Source organism: Chiloscyllium punctatum, chromosome 27 (assembly GCF_047496795.1).
Source record: "Chiloscyllium punctatum isolate Juve2018m chromosome 27, sChiPun1.3, whole genome shotgun sequence".
In the NCBI taxonomy this organism is placed as follows: Eukaryota; Metazoa; Chordata; class Chondrichthyes; order Orectolobiformes; family Hemiscylliidae; genus Chiloscyllium; species Chiloscyllium punctatum.
This window is the reverse complement of record NC_092765.1, coordinates 33,595,500-33,622,427: the sequence shown is the minus strand read 5'-3', so window position 1 is coordinate 33,622,427 and position 26,928 is coordinate 33,595,500. Positions and strand designations below refer to the sequence as shown.

The 26,928-nt window shown below is 38.4% G+C and overlaps 1 protein-coding gene across 5 annotated transcripts in view; it reads left to right on the top strand.

The window, feature by feature from the left end:
- Nucleotides 1–26,928, top strand: part of LOC140453638 (disks large-associated protein 2-like) — a 723,320-nt gene that overhangs the window by 163,171 nt on the left and 533,221 nt on the right. For all 5 annotated transcript variants that reach the window (XM_072548503.1, XM_072548501.1, XM_072548502.1 and 2 more), the window contains exon 3: nt 21,468–21,579. The gene's annotated coding sequence lies outside the window, so the exon portion shown is untranslated. The remainder of the gene's footprint in view (nt 1–21,467; nt 21,580–26,928) is intronic.

Genomic DNA, 26,928 nt, shown 5'->3' with positions numbered 1-26,928 from the left:
TATCAATACATTGACATTCAACAGACATAAAGCTCAATTTTTCAGGGGCAATAAAACTTTCATTAAAAAAGTAAAAGTAAATACACTTTTGAATTACACATAGACATAGTATGTGGTTAAAAAGCCATTTTCACCTCATTCAACAAGGTACAAAATTTAAGAGTTGACAGTGTAAGACTGGAAGTGTATAAGTGCAAGTTCTGGAGAAGTGTAAAATCGCTGACAGCAACTTCTGAGTTTCTGCACTTTGCTGCATTATGTGTGGACTCCAGAGATTGCTGTCAGTTTTCGTGGAACAAACACTGACAGTTTGCCATCTATACAGATATGCAACTTGGCCATTTAGTAACAGGCTGTAAATCGTTACTTAATTTCAATCACAAACACCTTCTTTGTCACTTTTTCTTTCATTCCCTTCTTTCATCACAATTGCAGCAATTTACCAATAAAGGTTAAAATTGGATGTAGGTTGGAACCACTTTCACGCAACTGCTGCTGAGCTCAAACATTTAACCCCTGCCCCCAACCACACAAACTGATACGGTTGTATATTAATTTTTTGACTCTGTGGATTCAGATATCCCGCGTATCAAACCTCTTAGAGCTCGGTCCACTCACTGTTCACCTGATTCCCTTTTCCACTCCTCCACCCTTTACTCCTAACATCTATTGACTGAGACCTCTTGTTATTTAACCCTTTTCTCCTCTAACTGAACACGAGGACCAGATTCCCTATCAATGTCAGACTCTTGAGTTACGTTCGTCTAATTCTCTAACTGCTGGAAATAAGGTTTTTGGACACTCACCATGTTTTCTTTCACTCTGATCAGAGAGGCTGAGTTCCATTGCAGTCTGTCTCCTGCATTCAGTATGGTCAGATGACCCACGAGAGCTTGATGTGGTGGTGGCAATGGACAAGACTTTGGGCCATTTACATTTCAGTTACTACCTGGGAACTGGTTGCCTGTTTTCTCAAATGGAGAAAGACGTGATTTGAGAAACCATTTTAAAAATAGAAGGAAATAGCTCTTGAAAATTGGAAAATAAATGGATAAAGGGAAAACTCAAAAGTTTCATTTGGTGGAATCATCTGTGATAAATTGGAAAATAAATGGCAAATAGGGTTGGCTTTCAAGAATTGATAAGGAGCAGCTAGCAAGAATTAAAATGACGAAAAGCTTAAGAAGCTAGTCCTGAACGAAATGCTATTTTGGGTAAGTGGGGTTACAATTCACAGTATGTGACAGGAGTTATCGCTAAGACGAAGCTAATTTGTAGCATTTAAAATTCTACAGATCTATTGCAATGCACTTGCAGAACAGAGAGACTTCTGGTTTTGGCAGTTTGCCATTCTACAGATAATGTACCATTGGTATGCAAGGGTTATGCTCCCACAGCAAGGGCAGAACAGGCATTACTTAATACTGTGCTGATTAATACCTTACAAAGAATTGATTGAGATAACCGAATTCTTTATGCTGTATGATGGGTTCCTGTGGTGCTAAAACTATGGAGATGTCACAACAATAACAGCAACCAACTTTGCACCCTACTGCAGATCTAATGGTTCGTCTGGTGTTGGGAGTCAGGGGAACGGGCTTTCTAGAATCTCATTTAAATGCTGCAGGAATAAAACCAAAGGAGAGTCTTTTTCTCTTCCTCCATTTCTTTTTATTTTAAATGTTATAATTGTGCAATTAAACCGTGTCAATTTTCATAATTAACATGTACATTTATTTCTCCTTAGCTTCTTGTGCCTTCTTTCTTTCTTTGTTTTAGCTAAACGAGATATACACAAATAAAAGCTCTACCTTCTGTCATTCTTTACGTATGGGTCCACTTTAAAAGTGGGAGGAATCAATTTCAAAACATATCAATGCACACCAGAAATCAAGTGTGTACCAAGTACACCAATCAATTATTGCACTGCACAATTAGTGGGGAGGTTGAACAGGTTTCCATAAAATCCTGTCTTACTTATTTTTCTGCTGTCTTTTGTGACATTTCCAGGTGAGACTGTGAGGAACAATTTTCCTTTTCTGAGCAGCAAAGTGGTGAAGTAATCATTTACCAATTTTCTTTCCCCCTCAATGCACTTTGAGGGAATATCTCCTGCTTGCTACTTTAATAGACAGGGACTGGCATATGGAGGCTTGTGGCTGATCTAACAAAAAGCCTGCCTTTCTGATATCCCTGACAGCATTGGAGCCAGATTGAGTATATTTGGGGTCCCTGCACACCCAGACCCCAATCTACTAAAGCACAAGCATGCAGCAAAATAGAAATACAATCTGCAAATATGGCACAGGCTGTTTGAAAAAATGGCACATATGGTGGTGACATGGTTTTGTCTCTGAATGAGTAAGCCAGAGCCAAAGGATATTGCTGTAGGGTCATGGGTTCAAATCTCACCACAGCTGCTGGTAGAACTTAAAGTCAATTCATAAAAACTGTGGAATTGAACGCTCGACTCAGTTTAATGGTCACCATTTCCATCACTGAATATTCTTTAAGAACCTATCTGTTACACACATGTCCTTTAGGGAAGGAAATTGCCATTCCTACTTGGTCTCATCCACATTTAATTCCAGAACCATGGAAGTGTGGAAACTGTTAACTTCACTTTGTAGGAACTTGCAAGATTCTTACTTCAAGGGCTTTAGGATGGACAGCAAACAATGGTCTTGCTAAGGATGCTGACACATGTAAAACACTAAAGAAAGAAGTGTTTTCATCCAACAACTTTTCTGGTGAGTTTTACCACATGTTCAGTGTTTGCAGCAGCCAAGTATGTAGCCCATGGATGTAGGCTCATTTAACCAGTCTCTGGTTTGTGTTGCTGCATCAGATATGTATCATACCACAAGTACAATTTGGGCATAATATTTACTTCTAGTGGGTGTTAGGACCGAGTGAGTAGGAGTGAAAGGGCTCCCCTTTTTCAATCTTTTAGCTTATCTTTGCCAAAGATATATGTTTCTTTTAGCACAAGGATATATTTTCTGTCAATTAAGATGTAGTTACTTACTTTGTATTGTAGCAACTGAGGGCAATTTCAAGGTTTCTTGAGTGAAAGAAATAGCAATTTTGTTGTCTGCTACCTCTGCCTGAGAAAAGCACAATGAATACATGTCATCAAGTATACTTACATACAGGTAACAAAGTTCAAAAATAGGTAGTAATCAGTAAAAACAGAAAAATAAATAGAAAATATCACTTAAAGTCTTTAGAGTGACCTTGAAGCATAAGGTTTTACCCTGAGACCATGCTTATTTAATTGGTGTCTTGGATTATCAGCAATAATGACTAGTACCATTATCCTGGAGTTCTTGGTGTTCTGATGTTTTTCTTTAATTTGTATTATTACCAGGCGCTCACTCACTCTTCAGAAACTGGGAAAGGTGGAGCTGCCCCAACCTTTTAGTTGTATAGCCTTGGCATTTCTTTTTTTTCTTTTCTACAAAGCTTATTTGTCTATTTCCATATCTGAGCTCATTGACTCTAAGCAAATGTAAGTGACATTTTAATCTCCAACATGTGAACATTCTCCTCAAAGTGTAAATAAAAATAGAGGGCCTTTCTCTAATTTCTAGGAGGTGCTAATGCAAGGTTTGGAAGGGGTAGTTGCTGACTGTCATCAGTATCTTGGATAAAATTCTAATTTTAGCTTGCTGTCTGTAGTCTTTGTTGAAACTTGGCTGCTTGTGTTCAATTGATACCTGTGGTCATTTTGAATCAGTATTCTTGGTTCCTTTGTGAAAATCATTTTAGCCCGTGGAAGGCCCAGGTACAAAATCAGACAACGAATTTAAAAATCAGTGCTCCATATTTTATAGCACTGTGACACAGGACAGAATTAAAAAGTAAGGAAGTTATGCTAAATTTGCATTGAATCTTAGTCATGCCACACCTGAAATAGTGCAAAATAATTCTGTGCCACCATAATATAAAAACAGAACAGAAGCTCTCAGGAGGGTGTGAAAAAGATTTCCAAGCTTAACACCAGAAAAGCAAGTGTGTATCTGTCAGGAGAGCATGAACTGGTTGGATTTCATTTCTCTTGAAAAGAGAAAGCTAATAGACACCTTCAAGATCATGAAAGGTTTAATAGAGCACTTCCATTTATGGGAAAGGGCAAGAGTAGATGCCAATAACAGAAGATAATTGCCTAGAAATCCAACAGGGAGTTCAAAAGCACAGACTTCATCTGGAGGGTGGTAAGAATGTGGAATAGTTAAAATGTTTTTTTGACAATGCACTCCAGTAAAGGTAAAGTCACTATAGCCCAGAGGACCATATGGCTGTTCTCTCATTAGAGCGTGATAACTCGGTGGTGGTTTAATCTGAGGGTCACCACACCTCAGGCGAGGGGAAAAGTTGAAAAGGAGAGACCTTCATGGTAAACTCAATCTGTATGATCCATCGGATCTGTGCTGTGGCATTATATTGCTTCACAAGCCCGCTGTCCAGCCAACTGACTCCCATTGAACGGGAGGCTACATATATCTACGAAGGAGCAGAGGATGGGCTGATAGAATTTAGATGAGGAAAGATGCAAATAGTCAAGTTCAGCATTAACACTGACATGGACTGAATGGCCAGATGGCCGAGCCTTCCTCTGTGTAATGACTTTTCAACAGACTTTTCTCAAAAGGAACTGAGATTGTATAAGAGAAAATTCTGCCGTCTTGCACCCACTGTGGGCACTGCGGTTCATGTGCCTATTATGTTTTCAATGTTCCATGAAACAGACAAAGGTACAAAGCTTCTCTGAGAATGTTTTGAATCATCAAAACTTCAATCGTACACTGTCTGGAAGCCCAGTGGCAGAATGGTGCGAGTACAGCTGAGAAGTTGCCTTTAATTAGCTGTCACTAAGAGAATGAACACTTTGGTCCTGAGCTGACTTTCTTTGCTCACAATCTGGAGCTTTGTAAATGAAAATACAGCTCAATAAGGTTGCATTGGCTTCAGATGGATGGGTTAAAACGTAGATTATTGATCAGAAAGAATTCTCCGATTTTGTGGCTTTGAATGAAAAGATAAATCACTTGAAAGGGAAGGATATGTAAGCAACTGCAGTGCTTTTCAGCTTCTGAAATCAAAACAGAAGGAAACTTAATCCATTAAACCCTTTGAAAGAGCTAAGCAATTAGTCCTACTCTTTCCCTATTGCACATTAGGTAGATATCCCATAACTTTTGAAATTTACTGTGAAATCTGCTTCTGCTACCCTTTCATTGCAGATCATAATAATGTGCTATATTAAAATAAAACCTCACGTTCCAGATCTCTCCTTGCAACCCCTACCCAATCTTTCTTTGGTTGTTTTGCCAGTTACCTTGCAACTGTGTCCTTTGGCTACAGATACAATCCTCCTGACATTTGAAACAATTTGCCTCTCCACTCTATATCAAACCCCCTCAACAGTTTGAAAATGGGGAAAATGAGGACTGCAGATGCTGGAGATCAGAGTTGAGAGTGTGTTGCTGGAAAAGCACAGCAGGTCAGGCAGCATCCAAGGAGCAGGAGGATCGACGTTTTGGGCATAAGCCCTTCATTAGGAAAGTCATCAGTTTGAAAATGTCTATTAATTTCACACTTGTGATGACGATCCCAGCTTCTTCAGTCTCTGTGGATAATGGAATTTCTTCATCCCTGGCACCACTCCAGTGAAACTACTCTACACCCTCTGATTTCTTGATGTCCTTTCTAAGGTGTAGTGCCTGGCATTGGGCACTATACTCACATTGAGGCATAACCTCAATTTATTGTGGCTTTTGTTGGAAATTGGGGTCCCCTTTAAAACTATGTGTCAGATTTAGTATTTCCTGTGTAGCATGAGACATTGTTTAACTGTGTTACATTACTTATACCAGTGTAATCGAAAGATTTATTGGATGCCACACTACAATGTTATGAGTGCAGTGCTTTTGAAAATGAGAAGGTTTTCTTCCTTGGACTGCTTCAAATGAAGGTGCTTGAGGGGACAATTGTTGTCCAGTGTCATGTGTGGCTGTCCATGGTCATTAGTCTAAAGAATTCAGAGTGGATAATGAGTGGGGCTGGAAAAGCACAGCAGGTCAGGCATCATCAGAGGAGGAAGGGAGTCGACATTTCAGGTTGGAAACTTTCATCAGGATTCATAAAGGATTCAGACATAATGTAAGTTACCTGCCCCTAGAACAAGGAGATATCAACAAGTGCTCAGGGCCAGAGGGCAATCCTCATTGGGCATTCCTCAAAGAGCTGTCTTCTCCAGAAGATGGAACAGGACAGGAGTAAGACTCACAGAAGTGTTTCCTGAGACCTCTGCTCGAGAGCAACAATTGCCTTCGCAACTTTAACAAGACCGACTGTTCTGCACCAAGAGTCTGTTTGTTCTCTGGTATCAGTTAAACTATTCCCAGTTGTCACAGTTGTATGCTAGGTTGTCTAATTAACTATCTTATCTAAACTGCTGCTTAACAAACAAGCTATTGGAAAAGTACTACAAATTGTCAGTGATCACAAATCCCTCCACAGTCAACACTTAGGATATCTTTTATGCCTTTAACTATTGTGCTAAGGGCCCCTTATGCTTTCTTTCAGTGGTCTTATCTGCTTGACCTAGCCCCTCACAGATTTATAGATCTGTATCTCTGTTCTCTGCCACTTTTTAAAATTCAAACATCTAGTTTATATGAGTCATTTCATTCTTGGTACCAAAATGCTTCACTTCAACCTTCTCTGCATTAAATTTAATCTCTCATACATCTACCTATTTAATCAGTCTGACTTTGTCCTTCTGATGTCTGCTAAATATATTAAATTTGGCATTTAAATTCTGGATGGAGGGCATGCTGCAGAGTCAGATAAGATGTTAAACCAAGGTCTTGGCTTTCTTCTCAGGTGTATATAAAACATCCAATGGAGCCGTTTTGAAGAAAAGCAGGGGAGTTCTTCCTGGTGGATTGAACAATATTAACCTTCCATCGATCATAGATTATTTGGCCTTTTCTCTGCCCTGTTACCTTTTCAACACACTGAGTATCTTTGGAATGTACTTCAGTGGTCAGAATGTTCTTTGAGGCATTCAGAGGTTTTGAAGAGGCTAATATAACCACAGATTCTTACTTTTATGATCATTTTCGCTGTTGCAAATATTTCCACGAGTTTGGAATTATGCCTCACATCTAATTAAGCAGACCAGTTATACTACAATTCACTTCAGCTCTGATGATGGGTCATTTAGACTCAAAATGTTAACTTGTTTTCTCTTCGAGGATGCTGCCTGACCTGCTGTAATTTCCAGCATTTTTTGTTGTCAGTTATACTAAAACCTGTTCCTGAGGACCTCACAGCATAGTTCACCCATTCTGGTTAATCATCCATTAATTGCTCTTCACTTGTTGTCTCCTAAATGGGCTTCAATTTTGCTAACAAATGGTATGTGGCATTGGAACTGAACTTGTAGCTGCATATAGAACCACAATTAGTAATGTAAACAGGTACACCAATTCATTGTACCCTTATCTTCTTAATGACGGCATGAGTATCCAAGACAACAGGCTTGTGTTAATACTGAACAATCTGTCCCATTATTGGACATATGTTGAAAAGGAGAAAGTGAGGACTGCAGATGCTGGAGATCAGAGCTGAAAATGTGTTGCTGGAAAAGCACAGCAGGTCAGGCAGCATCCAAGGAGCAGGAGAATCGACGTTTCGGGCATGAGCCCTTCTTCAGGAACTGAAGTTGAAAAACATTGCAACAACTTGCCAAAGCTTCTTCAACAATATCCTCCAAATCCACAAGCTTCAATATATTGATTGCCAAGGATAGCAGACATAAGGGAATGCCATCACCTTCAAAGTATACCCGTAGTCTGATTTGGACTTTGCTCTTCAAATTTCTTCATGGGGTCAAATCCTGGAACTTCCTACCTGACATTGTGAGAGCTGCTTCACTACACAGACTGGAGTGGTTCAAGAAGGCAGCTGACCTTCAACTACTAAAACTTTAAGACCAGATGTTGAAAAGGGCACTTTAAACTATCTTGTGTAAAGAAAATGACAATAACAATGTTAACAATATTGGCATGTTGAGCTTGTATATTACTACAGTCCTCCCTTCCCTTCCAGTAATCTTCTGTGTTGTGTGTTATTTTTATTGTTCTTGGGATTTAGAAGCTGGCTGGGTCAGAATTATTATTTACTCCCAATTGGCCTCAAGAAGATGGTAATGAGGGAAGACCTTGAATTTCTGCAATCCATGTGGTGTATGTATGCCTATCACGTTGATAGGCAGGCGGTTTCAGGACACTGAGCCTTCAACAGTGAAAGATCAGCAGTGTAGTTTCAAATTATTTTGATGAGTAGCTTGGAGGGAAACTTGAAAGTTATATGTTTCTCTGCATCTGTTGATTTTGCTTTTCTAGATGATGGCGATCATAGGTTTGGAAGGTGCTTTCAAAGTGGCATTGATGTGCGACTGCAGTGCATCTTGTTGATGGTGGTGGAGCAAGTGAATGGATGTATTCCATATTTTAAAACTCCTTTGCATGAAAAATTCTAATCTTCCATTTACTGCCAAGGCTGGTAAGGCTGGCATTTATTAGAGAGTTGCCTTTTAGTAGTTGAAGGTCAGCTGCCTTCTTGAACCACTCCAGTCTGTGTAGTGAAGCAGCTCTCACAATGTCAGGTAGGAAGTTCCAGGATTTGACCCCATGAAGAGATTTGAAGAGCAAAGTCCAAATCAGACTACGGGTATACTTTGAAGGTGATGGCATTCCCTTATGTCTGCTACCCTTGGCAATCAATATATTGAAGCTTGTGGATTTGGAGGATATTGTTGAAGAAGCTTTGGCAAGTTGTTGTAATGTGTTCTGCAAACAACTCACATTGTAGTCATGATTCACTAATGGTGGAATGGGGATAGGTTGAATCCATTTGTTGGGATACTAAACATGTGGGGCTGGTGGTCTTTTCTAGCACCGATAAAGCTAAGAGAAAGTGAGGACTACAGATGCTGGAGAGATAGAGTCGAAACGTATGGCGCTGGAAGAGCACAGCAGCTCAGACAACATCTGAGGAGCAGGAAAGTCGACGTTTCAGGCATTAGCTCTTCATTAGCAGTGTGGACATTCCTGATGAAGGGCTTATGCCTGAAACATTGACTCTCCTGCTCCTCGGATGCTGTATGACCTGCTGTGCTTTTCCAGCACCGCACTTTTCGACATTGGTTAGTCTGTGTAAGCAGAAGTTTAAAGGACCAATTCGTGAAAATAATATCTGAACAGTGAAACTTTTATAGCAGAAGCTCATTTAGATAATGTAATGAATGAGGGAATGATTCTGTTTTTTAAGAACATCTGATCATAACCTTCAACATTTTTGAGATTTGAGACCATAAAAAAGATTGCCGCTTCAGTGAATTGATGCATGTGGCATAAATTTAGAATTAGTACGAGATGTGTAAATGGGAGATTAGAAAATTTTGTCTCGCAATGAAGTATTAGACATAAAATTACCACAAGTGGTTATTGAAGGAATTTAATAGATAATTAACTTAAAAAACTTGAAGAAAGAGTTTGTAAAAGAGGAAATGATGGGTGCGAATAAGTTTTGAAACAAGATTGATGGGCTGCATTGATCTCCCTTCCATACTGAAATTTTTATTATTCTATGACAGAGATGCCACAACCTTAGATACCTCACTTAGCAATAAAATCCATAGTGATTAAAGCATTCCACTGTAACTCACGTTTTGTCAATGCAAATTGGCTGTAACATGCTTGACGAATAGAGGACATTCTGGATGTAAGTTTGCTGGCTGAGCTGGAAGGTTCTTTTTTAGACACTAGGTCACCATACTAAGTAGCATCATTAGTGAGGTTCCGGTGAAGCACTGGTGTTCGTGGCCCACCTTTTATTTACGTGTTTATGTTTCTTTGGCTTGGTGATGTCACTTCCTGTGGTGATGTCATTTCCTGTTCCTTTTCTCAGAGAGTGGTAAATGGGGTCCCAGTCGATGTGTTTGTTGACAGAGTCCCAGTTGGAATTCCAGGAATTCTTGTGCGTGTCTCTGTTTGGCTTGTCCTCAGATGGACGTGTCATCCCGGTCAAAATGGTTTCCTTCTTCATCTGTATATAAGGATACTAGTGAGACTGGGTCATGTATTTTTGTGGCTAGTTTTCTGCCTGTTTGTCCAATGTAGTGTTTGTACAGTTCTTGCACAATATTTTGTAAATGTCATTGGTTTTGCTTATTGTCTGTATGGGGTCTTTCAAGTTCATTAGCTGCTGTTTTAGTGTGTTGGTGGGTTTGTGGGTATCATGATGCCAAGAGGTCTGAGTAGTCTGCCAGTCATTTCTGAGATGTCTTTAATGTAGGGGAGAGTGGCTAGGGTTTCTGGATGCATTTTGTCTGCTTGTTTTGGTTTGTGCTGAGAAATTGGTGGACTGTGTTCATTGGGCTTTTTGAATAAGCTATATAGGTGATTTTTCTCTGCTCTGCATAGTTCCTCTGTGCTACAGTGTGTGGTGGCTCATTTAAATAATGTTCCAGTGTAGCTGCATTTATGGGTGTTGGAATGATTTCTTCTGTAGTTTGGTATTTGTTCCGTATGTGTTGTTTTCCTGCAGACGCTGGTTTGAAGTTCCCCATTGGCTGTTCGCTCGACTGTGACATCGAGAATGGCAATTTGTTGTTGTTTTCCTCCTCTTTAGTGAATTTTATGCCAGTAAGGGTATTGTTGATGGTCTTGAAGGTTTTCTCTAATTTGTTTCATTTAGTGATGACAAAGGTGTCATCCATAGCGGACCCAAGCTTTGTCAGGCCTGTTAGTTTGAGTCTCTGCATTACTGCCTCTGCTAAGAATCCTGATATTGGAGATCCCATGGGTGTTCCTTTAGTTTGTCTGTAGGTTTTGTTTTTGGAAGTGAAGTGAAGAGGGCACTGTTTCTAAAGCGTGAACTTGTAAAAGGTGTGTTGTCTATAATGCGATTTCATCGCCAACACTTTAAGTGCTATTTGTATTGCACGATTCTTGCGTGGGGTAGCACAGGAATGTGACTATTCAGCTGCAGAAGAAATGACTGTACTTGTAAAACATTCCTTTGCTCCTCTAATGCAGATACTAATTTCTTACAATCTAGGAATGAATAAGTTTTATATATGTTTGCACAATAAAAAAGTTATGAGGTGCTTTTAACGTGTAGTATTCATTCCCTTATTTATTTGAAGTGATATTGTTGTAGTAAAACACTAAATAGTTAATTCTGTACCATTATTATAGAAATGGAATGATAATCCCCTGCAAGGCAAGTAGAGCAGACTGTCTAATAAAGGTAATCACCATCGTCTTAGTTTTGTTGGGGAGAGATGGTGGTGATTTAACCTGAGGGTCATCACACTTCAGGTGAGGTTGAGTTGGAGAGTCCTTCATGATACCCTTAGCTAGCGCAGGAATTAAACCACAATATTCATGTCACTCTGAATTGGAAGCCAGCCAGCCAACTGAGTTAACCAACCCCAGTTTCTAATGGACAGGGTAAAACCACAGCATAAAGTTACTTTATTTTCAAGAAGTAAATTTCTTCAAAGTCACATAGTTTCTGTTTGCCAATGTTTTACTTTAATTCATCAGTGTTTTAACTTATGCCCTAAAACTAAATGGGGCTCTGCAGATATTAGAAATTTGTGTTCTAAGAAGGTCCACTGGACTTGAAAGATGAACTCTTCTTTCTCTCCACAGATGCTGCCAGACCTGCTCAATTTTTCCAGCAATTTCTCTTTTTGTTTTAACTTACTCCATTAACCGTTCTGAAATAATGTATAGTATTGCCAACTTATTTTGAGTCCAAACAGTTTGATCATATTTTCCCCTGTATTTTATCCTTGTTACAAAAATTTAATTCCCTGGAGTTTGAACCATTTAACTTTTTTTGCCCACTTTCTTCCAGCTGAGGAAGATTTAGTTTCCCTCAGGATGCGGGACTGCAGGTTACTTTCGATGTCCTCCAGCAACTGTTGCACTGCCTCGGGTGATTGATAAAAAAATATTTACTTGGATTTATTTGAATTATTTTTTCATTATTCTTGCCAGTTGTCAGGTTTCCATTGCACCACTCTCAGAGTTTGCAGTGTGTTTTAATTCTTTGTACATGAAAATAGTCGAAGACATCAAGTCATTTCTTTATTTCTAGCAACACTTTTAACATAGCATCTTTATTTTTCTGAACAGAAAATGTCAAACCAAGAAAAATTTGTTTTGCTTCTCTATGCTGTTGCTTCATGTGCCTACATCAATTATTGCTCACTCCAGGAAACAGATTTGGAAATGTTGGTGATTCTCTTTGCAAATCTCGTTGGCTCTTTTGTACTTTGATTTTGTTTTTCATGTCAATTGTGTCTCAAAATGGCTGACTCTGCTTTGTCTCCTGAGCCATAATTGTTTTGTTTCTCCGTGTTTCGTGTGATGCTGTGGTTTCCCACTGCTCTCAGTGCTAAAACTGTTCTATTCAGTATAGTTTCGGTGTGTTTAAGAATATGCTTACAAATTGAAATTAGATTATGAAGTGAAGTCACAAGTAATTTATTTCAAACAAATTATTGATTCAATTAGTTTTAGCTTTAAATTGTTCCTGTTTCAGTTATGTATTTTAAAGCAAGGCCCATACTTTAGCTGGCTGATAAGTGATGTTTCATTCAGGTTAAGATGGAGAATCTGTCATTATAGATCAACTGGTGAAAGGACAATATAATCTCATTCACAAAAAGATTTGGAAAAAAACGTGTGGAATGAATTTTGAAAAACATAAAAGTATTCAAAGTTAACATTTCAGGTTTGAGCAGTTATACAGTCACAGAGTTCTACAGTATGGAGACGGGCCCTTTGGCTCAAACTGGTCCAGGCCGACCAAATGTCCATCCGTGCTAACCCATCTCCCTAGAATCGTCCCGTATCCTTCTAAACCTTTCTGTCCATGTATTTATCCAAATGTTTTTAAAATGTTGTTAATGTACCCGCCTCAACCATCTCTGCTGGCAGCTCATTCCATATGCATACCACAGTCAGTGTAAAAACAGTTGCCCCTCAGGTCCCTATTTAGTCTTTCCCCACTTACCTTAAACTGATGGCTCTAGGCCTCGATTTCCCCAACCCTGGGAAAAAGCCTGAACGCATTCACCAAGTTAATGCCTCTCGTGATCTGATACCCTTCTCTTAGATACCCCCCTCAGTCTCCTATGCTGTAAATAAAAGAGCCATAGCTTCTCCAATGCCTCCTTTTCAACTCAATCCCTTGAGTCCAGGCAACATCCTTGTAAATTTCTTCTGCACGCTTTCCAGTTCTGATGAAAGGTCACAGGTATGAAATATGAACTTTGTTTTTCTCTCACTGGGTGTGCTGCCTGAGTTTTTTCTGTTGTTAGTTCACATTTTGACCATCTGCAGTAATTTGCATTTGCATCATAAATATCAATATGGAAATTTTTTTAAAAATTCTGCAGCCAGAAAGTATGAAGAATGAAAGGGCATACATGTAAATAAACGCCGAAAGAACTGCAGATGCTGTAAATCAAAAACAAAAACACAAATTACTGGAAAAACTCAGCAGGTCTAGCAGCATCAGTGGAGTGAAATCAGACTTAACATTTCGGGTTCAGTGTCCATTCTGAGGAAGGGTCACTCAACCTGAAACATTAACTCTAATTTTTCTCGACAGATGCTGCCAGACCTGATGAGCTTTTCAAACAACTTCTGTTTTTGTTTCTGGATACAAATATGAACTGTACACCTCCAAGTTACTGTATACTCAAAAAGTATACTGTATAGGGGTGGCATGGTAGCTCAGTGGTTAGCACTGCTGCCTCACAGCACCAGGGTCCCAGGTTCGATTCCAGCCTCAGGCAACTGTCTGTATGGAGTTTGCACATTCTCCCTGTGTCACCGTGGGTTTCCTCCGGGTGCTCCTGTTTCCTCCCACAGTCACAAAGATGTGCAGGTCAGATGAATGGGCCATGCTAAATTGTCCGTAGCTTTAGGTGCATTAGTCAGAGGGAAATGGGTCTGGGTGGGTTACTCTTCGGAGGGTAGGTGTGGACTGGTTGGGCCGAAGGCCGTGTTTCCACACTATGGGGAATCAAATCTAATCTAAGATATCTCCTCACCCATAGACTATTACTACTACACTTGGCAAATGCACAATCGCTTAAAAATGTTTAAGATGAAATTAAACATCTAATCAGTTTGAAAGAGCAACAGAAGATGGATTTTGAACATGGACTTGACTGGCTGAATTGGCCTTTACTTATTCACAAATTTTCATGTCATTAAATATTGGGCAGAAAAATAGTACTGTGAAGGAAGATGTGAATTTAATTGATTGGACCAAGATATTGTTAATTTTTTTCCTGGTAGTATTAATCTGTTACCAACAAGCAACATTCGATGGAAAATTTTGGGTTTGTCTGTGCAAGTCTGAATAATTCCTAATTAGCAACAAAGTGGCTGACCCATTTGTCTTGGACTAAGAACCCGTGGAATTAATGGGAAGCAACTATCCTGAGTGCTTTCTGCTCATCTGATGCCAGTTTACAGCTGGTCTTGAATGCTTGCTGCTGTAGAACTGCAAAGAATGATCTTCTTTTGATGTTATCAAAGCTGGAAAACAGTCTGAGCTCTTTTTCAACAGAAGGTTCAATGATACGGCATGTTAGATAAAGCATAATGAGTACCCTAGAGTGAAAATAAAGTCAGATGTTCACTGCTGAGGGACTGAATGCTGTGATGGACCTCAAGAACCAAGATATCATGGATTCCAAACATCCACAGGGCTCCAAAATAATTGTGCAGTTTTGAAATCATTAGTCAGAATTTAATACAACCTATTGTGATGGGAACGTGATATTCTTGTCAGTTAATCATGGAACAGGGCCCCCACCAGCCAAGTTTAAATCTGTCCTTGATTCAAAGGAGGATAGGAGGGACTGATGCTGGTGGCAGCATGTCAATTATGTGACCATTAATTTACACCCATCAAACTACAGTGATTCCATTGGACCTTGGGGATTAAATGGGAGCTATATGATATTCCTATGCTTTCTAATGTCTGTACAAACCTGGGTGTTTATCCAGTGGCCTCCCTGGTTTGGGCGAGGTGGGGTTGGGATCGATGGGGGTGTTGCTTGGTTATCCGGCACGGAAATGATTGAGGAACCTTGCCACAGGAAGCAGGAGAATGAGTGCACTGAAAGCCAATCTTTGACCTTTTCTCCTGTGATCTCAGTCCTGGCCTTGTTCACCTTTGGCCCGGGATACCTGAGTGAACTTGAGCCTCTAGATAATGCTTTTAATAATGAGGGGCTCTCATCTTTGCATGGGCTGGCAGTTGTTGAGAGATTGGACTGAGACTGTTGGAACGTTGAATCTTGGTAAAGCCCAATCGTGGCCTCTTTCAATCCCAAACTAGAAATTGACAGGTCTGTGCAGTGGAACTAAAGGGGTTCATTGACTGGTATACAGTACCCTCATTTGAGCAGATTAATTCCTGCCAACTGAGATCTCCTATCATGTCTTGCACTAATAATTTCATGAGTATTTTGTAGTTATTTCGTAATGAATTTAAGGCTCAGTTGGCTGCAAAAGCTCTGATGGCTGCACTGATGTTTCCAATACTTAATGGAATGCACCATACTGATAAGGCAGGAAAATAATCATGGACACTGACAGTCTGCTTGTCTGAATGACTCCTGCACTCTTTTGCAGAATGTCATTTGAAAAGTACAGATGGTAGTTGCCATTTTGTAATCTGTGTAATAGGCCAAAGAGTGAAGAATCAATTTGATTGGGACATTGCCGATTTTTAATTTGCATTTATGATGTTGGTTAAATTTTACTCAGGATAATTCTCTTGTTTGAATGAAAGATTATGGAATCCTTATAGACTAGGTATATGATTTTATGCAATTCAACAGTACAGTGCTAAGTATCAGTCTAGATTATGTGCTCAGGAGCTGAAGTGGGACTTGAACACACAAGCATCAGATTTAGAGGTATGATTACTACTATCTAAAGTAGGCTTCCTTTGCTCATGGGCTAGGGACTAATTTGAGGTTGATTACTGAGAAACTGTGGTGCTTTTCTGACACATTGGAATGATGACATGAGCCAAGAGCAACTCTTCACTGTGTGCTCCAGTAAGGCACCAGAATACGGGGTGAGCACACTTAAGTATCTTCTGATTCTCCCTCTCCATACTGTGTGCTTTGCAATGCCAGCAGCACATAAACAATGACTGGTGTCCAAATAATTAATGTGTTTTGGAGGTATGGAGTGCTTAGAATTATCCTTCTATGTCCTGCAATGACACAAATGGCCAGCTATTTGGTTCTTAGTTCAAGATTAAGGTTTGTAGGGGAAAATTTATTATAGCGGACACATTCTATAGACTAATTATTAACAGCAGTAAGCAACTGGACTGGAGTGCAGGTAGACAATGAGGAGCTGAACAGAAATGGAATTAATCAGCTGGCTTAGAGAGTAAATAATGTTGCGGGTGGATTTAAACTTAAGGATGAGTTCACTAATGGGCCTAGTTTTAGAAGAATCAGCAAGAGAGAAGATGGGGAATGGGGAAAAGGAGGTGAAGAAAAGCTCGAGTGTTGACAATGAACAAAGAAATAGTTGCAAATTACTGTAGATGCTGGAATCTGTACTGAAAACAACAAATGCTGGAGATTCACAACGGTTCAGACAGCAACCATGGAGAGAGAAAGCAAAGTAACATTTCAAGTCTAGACGACTCTTCAAGAGATAGTTGCCTTCTAGTGAGCAAGAAAGTGAAAAGGGTAAAGTTAAAATGCATGAATGCAAATGCACAGAGTATGCTGAACAATATTGGAGAACTGGAAGCAGAAATTGATCTAGAGGGATATTTCTAAACCTCTGGGAAAATGATTGTCTTAGATGGATTAGATGAATACTAAGAGTTTATACAGGGCACTAACAAAATCCACATTTATTGTGATATGAAATTTCTTAACAACAAGTTAAAATGACCAAATACTGTATGGAAAGTAGTGAAACACACCAGAAAATAGTTGAGGGAACAGCTCTTGAAGTTCTTTGAAATTAAATTGGACAGAAACAAATTAATCTGACTTTGTTGAGCAAATTAAGTTGAACTGTCCTTGGCTGCGTTTTGCAGTGAATCAGTTGTTAAAATCTTAAAGCTAATCCACAACTTAATCAGCTGAAAATGTGTTGCATTTAACTATTCAGGTAAATAGAATTCATGTGATTTGTAATTTCACCCCAGTAATGGGTGATAATTGTTTCCTACATGAACAAAAGTTTAGACACAGATGAGTACATTCTGCAAGTTAAAAATTAGAAAAAACAATTTAGATTCTGCTTTTATTCACCCATGGTTAGGCCACTTTTGGAATAGTGTGCAATCCTGGTCTTCCTGCAATGGGAAGAATGTTGTGAAAGTTGAAAGGATTCAGAAAAGATTTACAAGAATGTTGCCAGGGTTGGATGGTTTGAGCTACAGGGAGAAGCTGAATAGGGTGGGGCTATTTTCCCTGGAGTGTCGGAGGCTGAGGGATGACCTTATCGTGGTTTATAAAATCATGAGGGATATGGGTAGGGTAAATAGACAAGGGCTTTTCTTTGGGATGGGAGAGTCCAAAACTAAAGAGCATAGGTTTAATGTGAGAGAGGAAAGATTTTAAAGGGACAGAAAGTGGTACGTGTATGGAATGAGCTGCCAGAGGAAGTGGTGGAGGCTGGTACAATTACAACATTTAAAAGGCATCTGGATGGGTATATGAATAGGAAGGGTTTAGAGGGATATGGACCAAATGCTGAGTAATGAGTCTAGGTTAATTTAGGATATCTAGTCAACATGGAAGAGTGGGACTGAAGGGTCTGTTTCTGTCCTGTACATCTCTATGACTCTAAAACATCCGCTTTTGCAGCAATTGCTACATCTTCCTCAATTACCACAACCTGCCAACTTTAAAAGAATTGTCCTGCGACCTATGAATCAGTGAACGATAGTTTCATTCATAAGCAATTTAACACACAAACCTAATTATTACTTCCAAAGCCCTTTCAAAATGACATGTTGTAATGCTATTTGTTGCAAAATAGCATTGGGTTAAACATTAAAATTTGTTAACATTGCTGCAGCAGCAATGTTACCACTCCAAAAGACAGTTGTCATGGAAATACTACAAGAGACGGATTTAAAAGGAGAATATGAAGATCAATCCCTGAAATTCTTTGGCTTTTTATTTGTAGCTGGCATAAGGTAAAAATAGTATCTGATTATAAACCATGGAATTGACATGAATTGTTCAGATTACTGATTGTGACATAAAATGATTATTTATCAAAAGAAGTTAGCTAATGAACCCACAGTGCGATTCTGGTGCAATTTGATGAAACACTATAGTCTTCAGTTAGCTTGATAACAAGCTTCTTTGTCCTTCCATCTACACAATAAAAGTCATTGCCAAAGCCACACAAACTTTCATTGTAGTTTGTCCAACTCTTAGTGGTGAATTGTCAACATATCAGGAAATTGCCTTCAAATTTAATAAGTGCACACATCAGTCAGCATCTGTGTGCATGGAAACAATTGATGCTTTAAGTTGACTATTTTAATATTGAAACTGGGAAAAGTTAGAAATGCAAATAGTTTGAGCAAGAGGTTGGTGTGAGAAGGACAAAAGAATGCCTTTGTTCAGGTGGAAAATGGAGTGATTCAATACCAGAAGGACTTGGCCTGACTTGTCCTGATGGAAAGGGTTCCTGGCTTGGCCAAAATGTGATGCAGAGAGAAATGGTTTTCCCTCATAATTGAAGTGCTTCTGTGGATGATTTATGTAATTGACAGGAGTAAATATTTTTATATTTTCATCTTACAATTGTACATTAATCAATTCTGCATCTTTAGGTATTGTAATATAATAAATTTATAGATTTGTGTTTATTAAAGAAAGCTGGTTGGTCGATCTTCTCATTGCATGCCTAATATAAAACACATGATTGTATATATTGGAACTTGGTATCATTTTTATTTATGTTTTAACCTATGGAAAACTTGGGCTCGAATAACTATGTACTTATCCCCTTTTGATTATAACAGACACTGTATCAAGGCGTTGTGACAGTCTATATACAAAATCAACAGCATTATATTCATCGATCCTTTTTATTATGACTTCAAAACCACCAGCAAGCTAATTAGATAAAACTTTTCCTTAAGAAATCTGTGCTATCTCACCTTGCTTGGTCTCCACATTTGTTCATGTGACTATTAATTCTATTATGAATTATTATTTCTAAAAGTTTTATTAACATCCAATTTCCACTGACTGGTCTATTATTGCAACCTTTTTTGAACAAGGGCACTATGTCTCTAATTCCCTAGTATTCTAGCAACATCCCTGTATCTGAGAAAGATTGGAAAATTGTTGCTCATGCCACTGCAATATCCACTTTTAATTGCTTCAATATCTTTTGGATCCGTTCCTTCTGATCCCAGTGCCTTGTCAAATTTAAGTAATGATTGCTTATCCAGTACTACTTTTTTAAAATCTGGTTTAAACACTTCTGTTAAGTGAATTTTCTTCTTTGTTACTAACCAGGCCATGATAACAGCTTCCTTGGTAAACATGAATGTAACTGATCCATTTAATACTTTAGCCATGCCCCCTACATTCATGTGGTGAACTCCCTATCGGCCCATAATTTCCCCACTCCTTATTCTACCACATTTTTTACAGTTTATGTTCCTTTAGAAAATGTTGGAATTGCCTTTTTTTGTCAGCTGCCAGTCTCTTCTTTTTTTACATAACCCCTTTTAACTTCCCTGATTTGCTTTTCATCTTTCTTCCGAGCCCTCTGTATTCAGCTTGGTTGTCAGTTGTAATTGATACCTGACACCTGTCGTAAACACACTTTCTCTTCTTTATGTTAATGTCTGAACTATCTCTTTCTTTGCATGTAGCCCATTGTTCAGCTACTATTTATCCCATCAACCCTTAGTTCTAGTCTGTTCAGGCCAGCTCTGTGATTGTCGCATTGAAGTCTCCTCTGGTTAATTCTTCTTATGTGGACTTTATTTTTCTTTTCCAGTGCCACCCTAAATCTTACATTATGATGAACTCTGTCCTGAAATGCTCACCCACTGACACATGAACCACTTGGCCCTAAGAACCTTATACCTAAGAACCAGATCTTGTAGGGCCTCACTTCTCAATAGATACTACTGTCAGAAGTTCTCTAGATTGTAACGTAGGAACATTTCCCCTCTTTGACTTTTGCACTATCACTATTCCATACTGCATTTGGATCATTAATTTGATGTTGTCATAAATCCAAAGACTCTTGATCAGTTAAAGTCATCACTTTAATAGGAACTTAAGACCAAATTAAACCATTCAGTCCCTCTATCTGTTGCATAATTTGCCAGTAGAGTAACTAATTTGGTGTAGTATCAGTAATCTCATGAGCATATCCTAAAACAAAATTACATTAAACCTTTCACAACCTCTGGATGTCACACAGTAGCACATGCAAAGCAAATTGAAGCAGAAAGCTGTGAATAAAAACAATTTTCATTATTTACATCTTATGAGAATGAGAGAGTTTCATTTTTCTTCTTTGAATCATCTTGTCATATCCAGAAGAATTCTTAGTCTTCCTTGCCAGGTGGATAATTTTGAGGAATTGCCCATCCACTCTTTATAGAACCCAAATGACTTGAAATAAATTTGGTGAAAATGAGTTGGAAGCTCTGTCAAATTTTTGCTTGTGAGTAAAGACAAAAATCTTTGACTGAGAGAATAATTGACTGTATGGGATGACCTGTTTTTAGACTTCTTCCAATGTTACTTCATAGTTGGCTGCCATAGACATTCATAAAATTGGATCTGGATGATCTGTCTTTGACTTTGTGTACTTCCCGGATAAGGGAGTAATTGACCTTCCACTCGGAGCTTGATACAATTAAGTGTGACCACAATGATTTGGGAAATGGGCTCAATTGTATCATTTTCAACTGTTCTACATGAGTAATTTCTAATACCATTATGTTGGGATATTTTAAGGTAACACTATTAAACATTGGGACCATGAAAGCCATGGAGGATAACCAGCTATGTATGTTCTCATAAATTTGTACTTTTGCCTTGTTTTATTTTAAATTAGTAATGACAGCATAAATTTGAATTATGAGTCGATTAATCTGGACAAAGCTAATTAATGGTCATGATTAACATCTGCTTTTCCCTTGGAGAGCCAACCTTCCAATACCACAGCCTGTATCTGCATATTGCTGGTAAACTATTTTACCAGCTTGAGAGTGTTGCAGCACAGATCATGTCTGCCCTTAGTGATCAATTATGGAGTTATACTTTTGCACTGTAAATGTTTTAAAAGCTAATTCTATTCCTTTCTTTTTCATTTTAGGTTCCTGTCCTCCAAAATGTGCATCATTTTGTGATAAAGTACCGGCAAGTGACTCTCTCACCAATCTCAATCAGTACTAATCTTTATGGGGTGTACAAGATTGAATCAGCTTGTTAGTATTTTATTCCTTCTCTTATTTTCTTTTTTTTATGTCTCCATTTAACCACACACTCTATCAGAAACAGATCCTATATAAAAGGGTATAGTAAATTCTCTGTTCCTAGGGAATTCTCAGAACTAAGATCGTCCAGCTGTAATTGCAAATTTATTTGATGTAAAGTTAACATTCCTTTGGCAAAGTTTTAGATTAGAAGCTTTTGGACTCAAAATAGAGAGGAATGTAATAGAATAGACTCCCCACTGGAACATTTAATGCTGTATATGTTAACACAGTTTGAATAAATATTTAGCTAAGATCCATGTATGGATTATTATAAGGATGAGTACTTCTAGATGAAGACAGAATCTAATGGTTTCTGAACTGCTAGAGCCATGAAAGCACATGGAATAACTAGCCAAGTGTGGTATCAGGATTTTGAAATCTTTCCTTGTTTTATTTTAAATGGGAAATGCTTGCGTCAATCTGTATTATGAGTCCTTTAATCTTAACAAAGCTAATTATTGGCCACAGTTGGTACCTGCTTAAATTTCAATGAACCAATTCTACAATTTACAGCAACTCTACCTTATTTGTGCACAGTGTATTTTTAATAAAATGCTCTAACTGTCATTTATAAGTGAGAAAGTAGTGACAATATTTTTAAGAAAGTCCCCCAAATTCTTGGGGTGTATTTAAAAGCATAAAGCAAAATAGCAAGGTAAAGAAAGGTACTGATGCAAAGATCTTGTAGAGGCCTGGTCAAGTGCAAGTTGGAAACATAGTAGAGTCTCATAGTCAGGGATGATGAGGAAGTGCTGGTGTTGGACAAAGTTAAAAATCGCACAACACCAGGTTATAGTCCAACAGGTTTATTTAGAAGCATTAGCTTTCGGAGCACTGTTCCTTCATCAGATAACTAGTGGGGTAGGATCATAAGACACAGAATGTATAGCACAAGACCAGAGTGTCATGCAACTGATATGATATATTGAACAAACCGAGATTGCTGTTAAGTCTTTCATCTTTTAGAATGGATTGCAGGTTTCAATTCATTAATATGTCAGGAACCCTAGGTCAGGTTGGAACGTAAACAAACATTGCATGGGGGGAGGTGGGGGAGGAATCAAAGAGGAATTTGTAAATTATCATAAGAGTTTTGACGTCTGCTAGATTGGGAAATAAGAAACAGTGGAATCTCAGGGTTGGATGAGGGGTGAACATCTCGACGTGTATTATGTGACACTTAAAATGGATGGTCCTTCTTGGAGCATATAGTTATATATTTGATTTGTATTATAGATTCTAAACTACTCTCTTGGTATGGACACAGATTATAATTATGTTGTTATTCCTACATTCTTTAATGATTGAGTCCAAGAGATAATCTGACTTCAAAATCATTGATTGAATTCAACCTGGACATTGGACATAAATTATAATATTACCTTTGCTCTGAATTTGGTCAGGCTTTTCAAAATAAGGCAACTATGTGCTGCTTTCTTGTGTGCCAGCTTCAGTATGTATGTTGCCACAGTCAACATGGGCTCAAAAGGATGAATGGGGCAGAGCATACCGTTCAGAGTCGACCTGTTCCAAGATCAAAGCCTTTCTTCTTCAGTACAAAGGATTCTTTTGAAAAATAATTGACTCATTACAGACATTCAATTATTTTGTGCTATAGAATTGTTCTGAATTTACAATTTACCAATCCGGAATGAACGTGGTAGTGAAGCATGAGACAGCAGGGTTTGATGTATGTGATGACTGCGGCCAGAGACACTAAAGTGCGTCAGAAACTGGTCATTATTGTGTCATTGATTGTGAAGGTCTGAAGCCTTTTTGATACCCAGTGCCCCTAGCCCACTCCAGTGTAATACAAGGACTGAATTTACCAGGAGTCTGTGCACTATGATGTGTAAGTCTTTTTGAGGCTTATTTTATATTAATTATGGCTGGTTTTTTGGAACACTTCAGAGAAAATCAAGCATAAAAATAGCATTTTTTTTGGTGACAATAACTATGTACTACACCCCATATAAATTCAAAAATATGTTTTATTCCAGTATTGGGTCTCAAATGACTGTTTGAATATACAAATGAAAAACAGCACTGCAAAATATCTTTTTTCCAAGTCAAACAGTGCCTCAAATACAATTAGCAACCCAAATTCTGCCCAAATTTACAGCGATTCAGATCCAAGTCGCAATGTTTCAATATGGTAATAAGCTAATCTAAGGCCACGGGCTCATTTGTTCATTTCAATACAGTTGTGTCTTGGGGCAGCAGGAAACACATTATCAGCTTCTGTACACAGATTTCTGTAAGAAACTAGTTATTGAGGTTAAGGTCATGCATTAAGAATGGAACTTTGAGATTGTAGAGAACAAAAACTGCTTTTTAAAAAATTGTTGCTGAATCCCAAAGAGAGAAAATAGTTCTACTAAAATGGAAATTGTTAGACTTATAATATTAGCTATTTTGTAACCTGCTTGATATGCTATTAGTGGAATGGGACAGGAAGCTGATCTATCTTCCAAGCTTCTGGTTTGGTGGTAAATCTTAACTTTATTTCATAACATTACCTATGACAGCTCCCTAGTCCAAGGCACAGAAAGTAAAGGCATTTGAACTGAATGTGAATATATCAAAGACGGAAAAAAAGCACAAGTTTCCAGCTGAAGAGAAGGGAAGGTTTACCTAATCAAAGGGTGTTAACAATGTGCGGGATCTGAAAATTGTCCGCCCTTGAGCAGTTTCATTGTACATTCATTAAAATATGGTAAATAAGCAAGCAACAACACTACAAAGTTAAAAATCACACATCAGGTTATAGTACAACAGGTTTATTTGGAAGCACCAGCTTTCGGAGCGCTGCTCCTTCGTCAGATGGTTGTGTGTGTTGTTGTTGTGGTGCCATGTGATTTTTAACTTTGTACTTTTACGATGGTTAGCTTTTGTACTTGTAGCTAATTGGAAATCCAGATGTGACTAATTGTATTTTTGATTCGTAAATAAAAATAATCAGCATCATTGTTGAACATGTGACCTCTACTAATTTGTCACAATGTTATACCATAAGCTTTAAGCTTTCGAAAGATTTTGATAATTGGGTGTGTTTTTTGTTTGATGTGAATGCTTCATTGGTTTTCATCGAATTTTAATTTTACACCATCACCAAAGGTTAAAATTACCTTTAAAATTTAAAATTAAAGGTCTTTCAGAGAAAGAAACTGAACAAATCTACTTAATACATGATCATATGCACTGATTTGATTTTATGTTTGTGCCTTTCATGTTCAGATAAGAAACATTCAGTCAATTACTACCAAGCAGAAAAGTCAAATTAATGGGGAGAATTTTCCAGGCCTGGAGACAGCAAGGGATTTAATTAAGCAGGAGGTGTCTATTGAGATACTGAGTACATTTGTGGATATCTTCCAAAATTCTGCAGACTCTAGAAATATTCCTGCTGAATAGAAAGTAGAAAATGTAACCCCACTATTTATGAAGTGAAGGAGAGGGAGAATTGGGAAACATAGACCTGTTAGTTTGACATCAGTTGTAGTGAAAATGTTAGTTTATTAAATGGTATTAACTATTAAATGAGTCTATTAACTGATAACTGGATACTTTGAAATTAATGACAATATTGGACTGTGTCAAGATGAATCATTTGCAAGGGAAATCGTGTTTGACAAACCTGTCAAAGTTTTTTGAGGATGTAACTTGTAACATGGTAAAGGAAAACCAGTGGGTGTAGTATCTTTGGATTTTCAGAAGGACTTTTGGTAAAGTCCCACAAGAAGTCGATAAACAATATCAGAGCACATTGGAATGGGGATAATAGCTAGTATGGATTGAGAACTGATTATCAGACAAAAAGTAGGGAGGAAGAAGAAGTAGGTCATTTTCAGGATGGTAAGCTGATTGGTCTCCTTCTGTGCTATAAATTTCTGTGATTGTATGCAGTGTACCAAGATACAAAACATACAAGACTTTAAGCAGATTTTAGTGGAGGTTTTGATGGTGGGGAAGATTAAGCAACTGTTATTGAACTTGGAATTGGAATTGTTTTTAAGTAGGCTTTGGAAATACAGAGAGCCAAATGATGAAGGGCTCTTTTACTGCTCCAGAAAATGTCAGTGTTATAGGATCAAAGGGTGCAATATATTACATGGGTCTGGAGGAAATCGGGGTAGTGTAAGCATCAGGACTAGGTCCATGCTGTTCACAAGGTATAGATATCATTTGAATGTGGGGACAAAATGTAATTATTGCAGAGTTACTGATGACAGTAAACTGGGTTGGAAAGTAATTTGAAGATCGAACAAAGAGGTTTCAAGGGGACTTGGATAGACAAAGTGCATGAGCAAAAAATGGCAGAAGGAATGTAATGTGAATGGATATGACACTTTTTCATTGTAAAATGAAACAGAAGGCCAGAATATTTCTGAAATGGGAAGAGGTTGTGAAGTGTTGCTATATAAAAGGATCCCATATGGAGTTAATCATGAGCTTCTCAATGATAGCTTGCAAGAGCAACAATCAATAAGGAAGGCCAATTGTATGTTGGCCTTCATTGCAAAGAGATTTAAGGTCAGAAGATGTGTTGCTGCAGTTATATGGAGCTTTGATGAGGCTGTGTCTGAATTTCTCTCTTGAACCTGTTCAGTGACTGAGCTTCCACAGCCCTTTGGGGTAGAGAATTCCAAAGATTCACCATCCTCTAAGTGAATAAGTACAATTTTTTTGGCTTCCTTAACTCCAAAGCGATGTAGTTACCATTGTGGAAGTACAATCGAAGTTTACCCTGGGATAGCAAGATATCCTTATGACGAGAGATAGAGGGAATTGAGTCTGCATTCTCTGTCATCAAGAAGAATAAGAAATTATCTCATTGAAAGTTAGGAAGTTCTTAGAGGCATGATGAAGTAGTTGTGGATAGAGTCTTTTCCATATTTAAGAGAAAGTGAGGACTGCAAATGCTGGAGATCACATTTGAGAGTGTGGTGCTGGAAAAGCACAGCAGATCAGACAGCACCTGAGGAGCAGGAGAATAGATGTTTCAGGCATGAACCCTTCACCAGGAATGATCCCTGATGATGTGTTTATGCCCAAACATCGATTCTCCTGCTCTTTGGATGCTGCCAGGCCTGCTGTTCTTTTCCAGCACAATACTCTCAACTATTTCCCTTATGTGGTGAGTCTAGAATCAGAAGAGATAATCTCAGAATGAGGAGTAGGGCATTTAAGACTGAGATGAGTGATTTATTCGCTCAGAGTGGTGAATCTTTGGAATTCTTTGCCCTAGAGGGAGGTGGAAACTCAAATGATGAGCATGTTTAAGATGGATCTTGATAG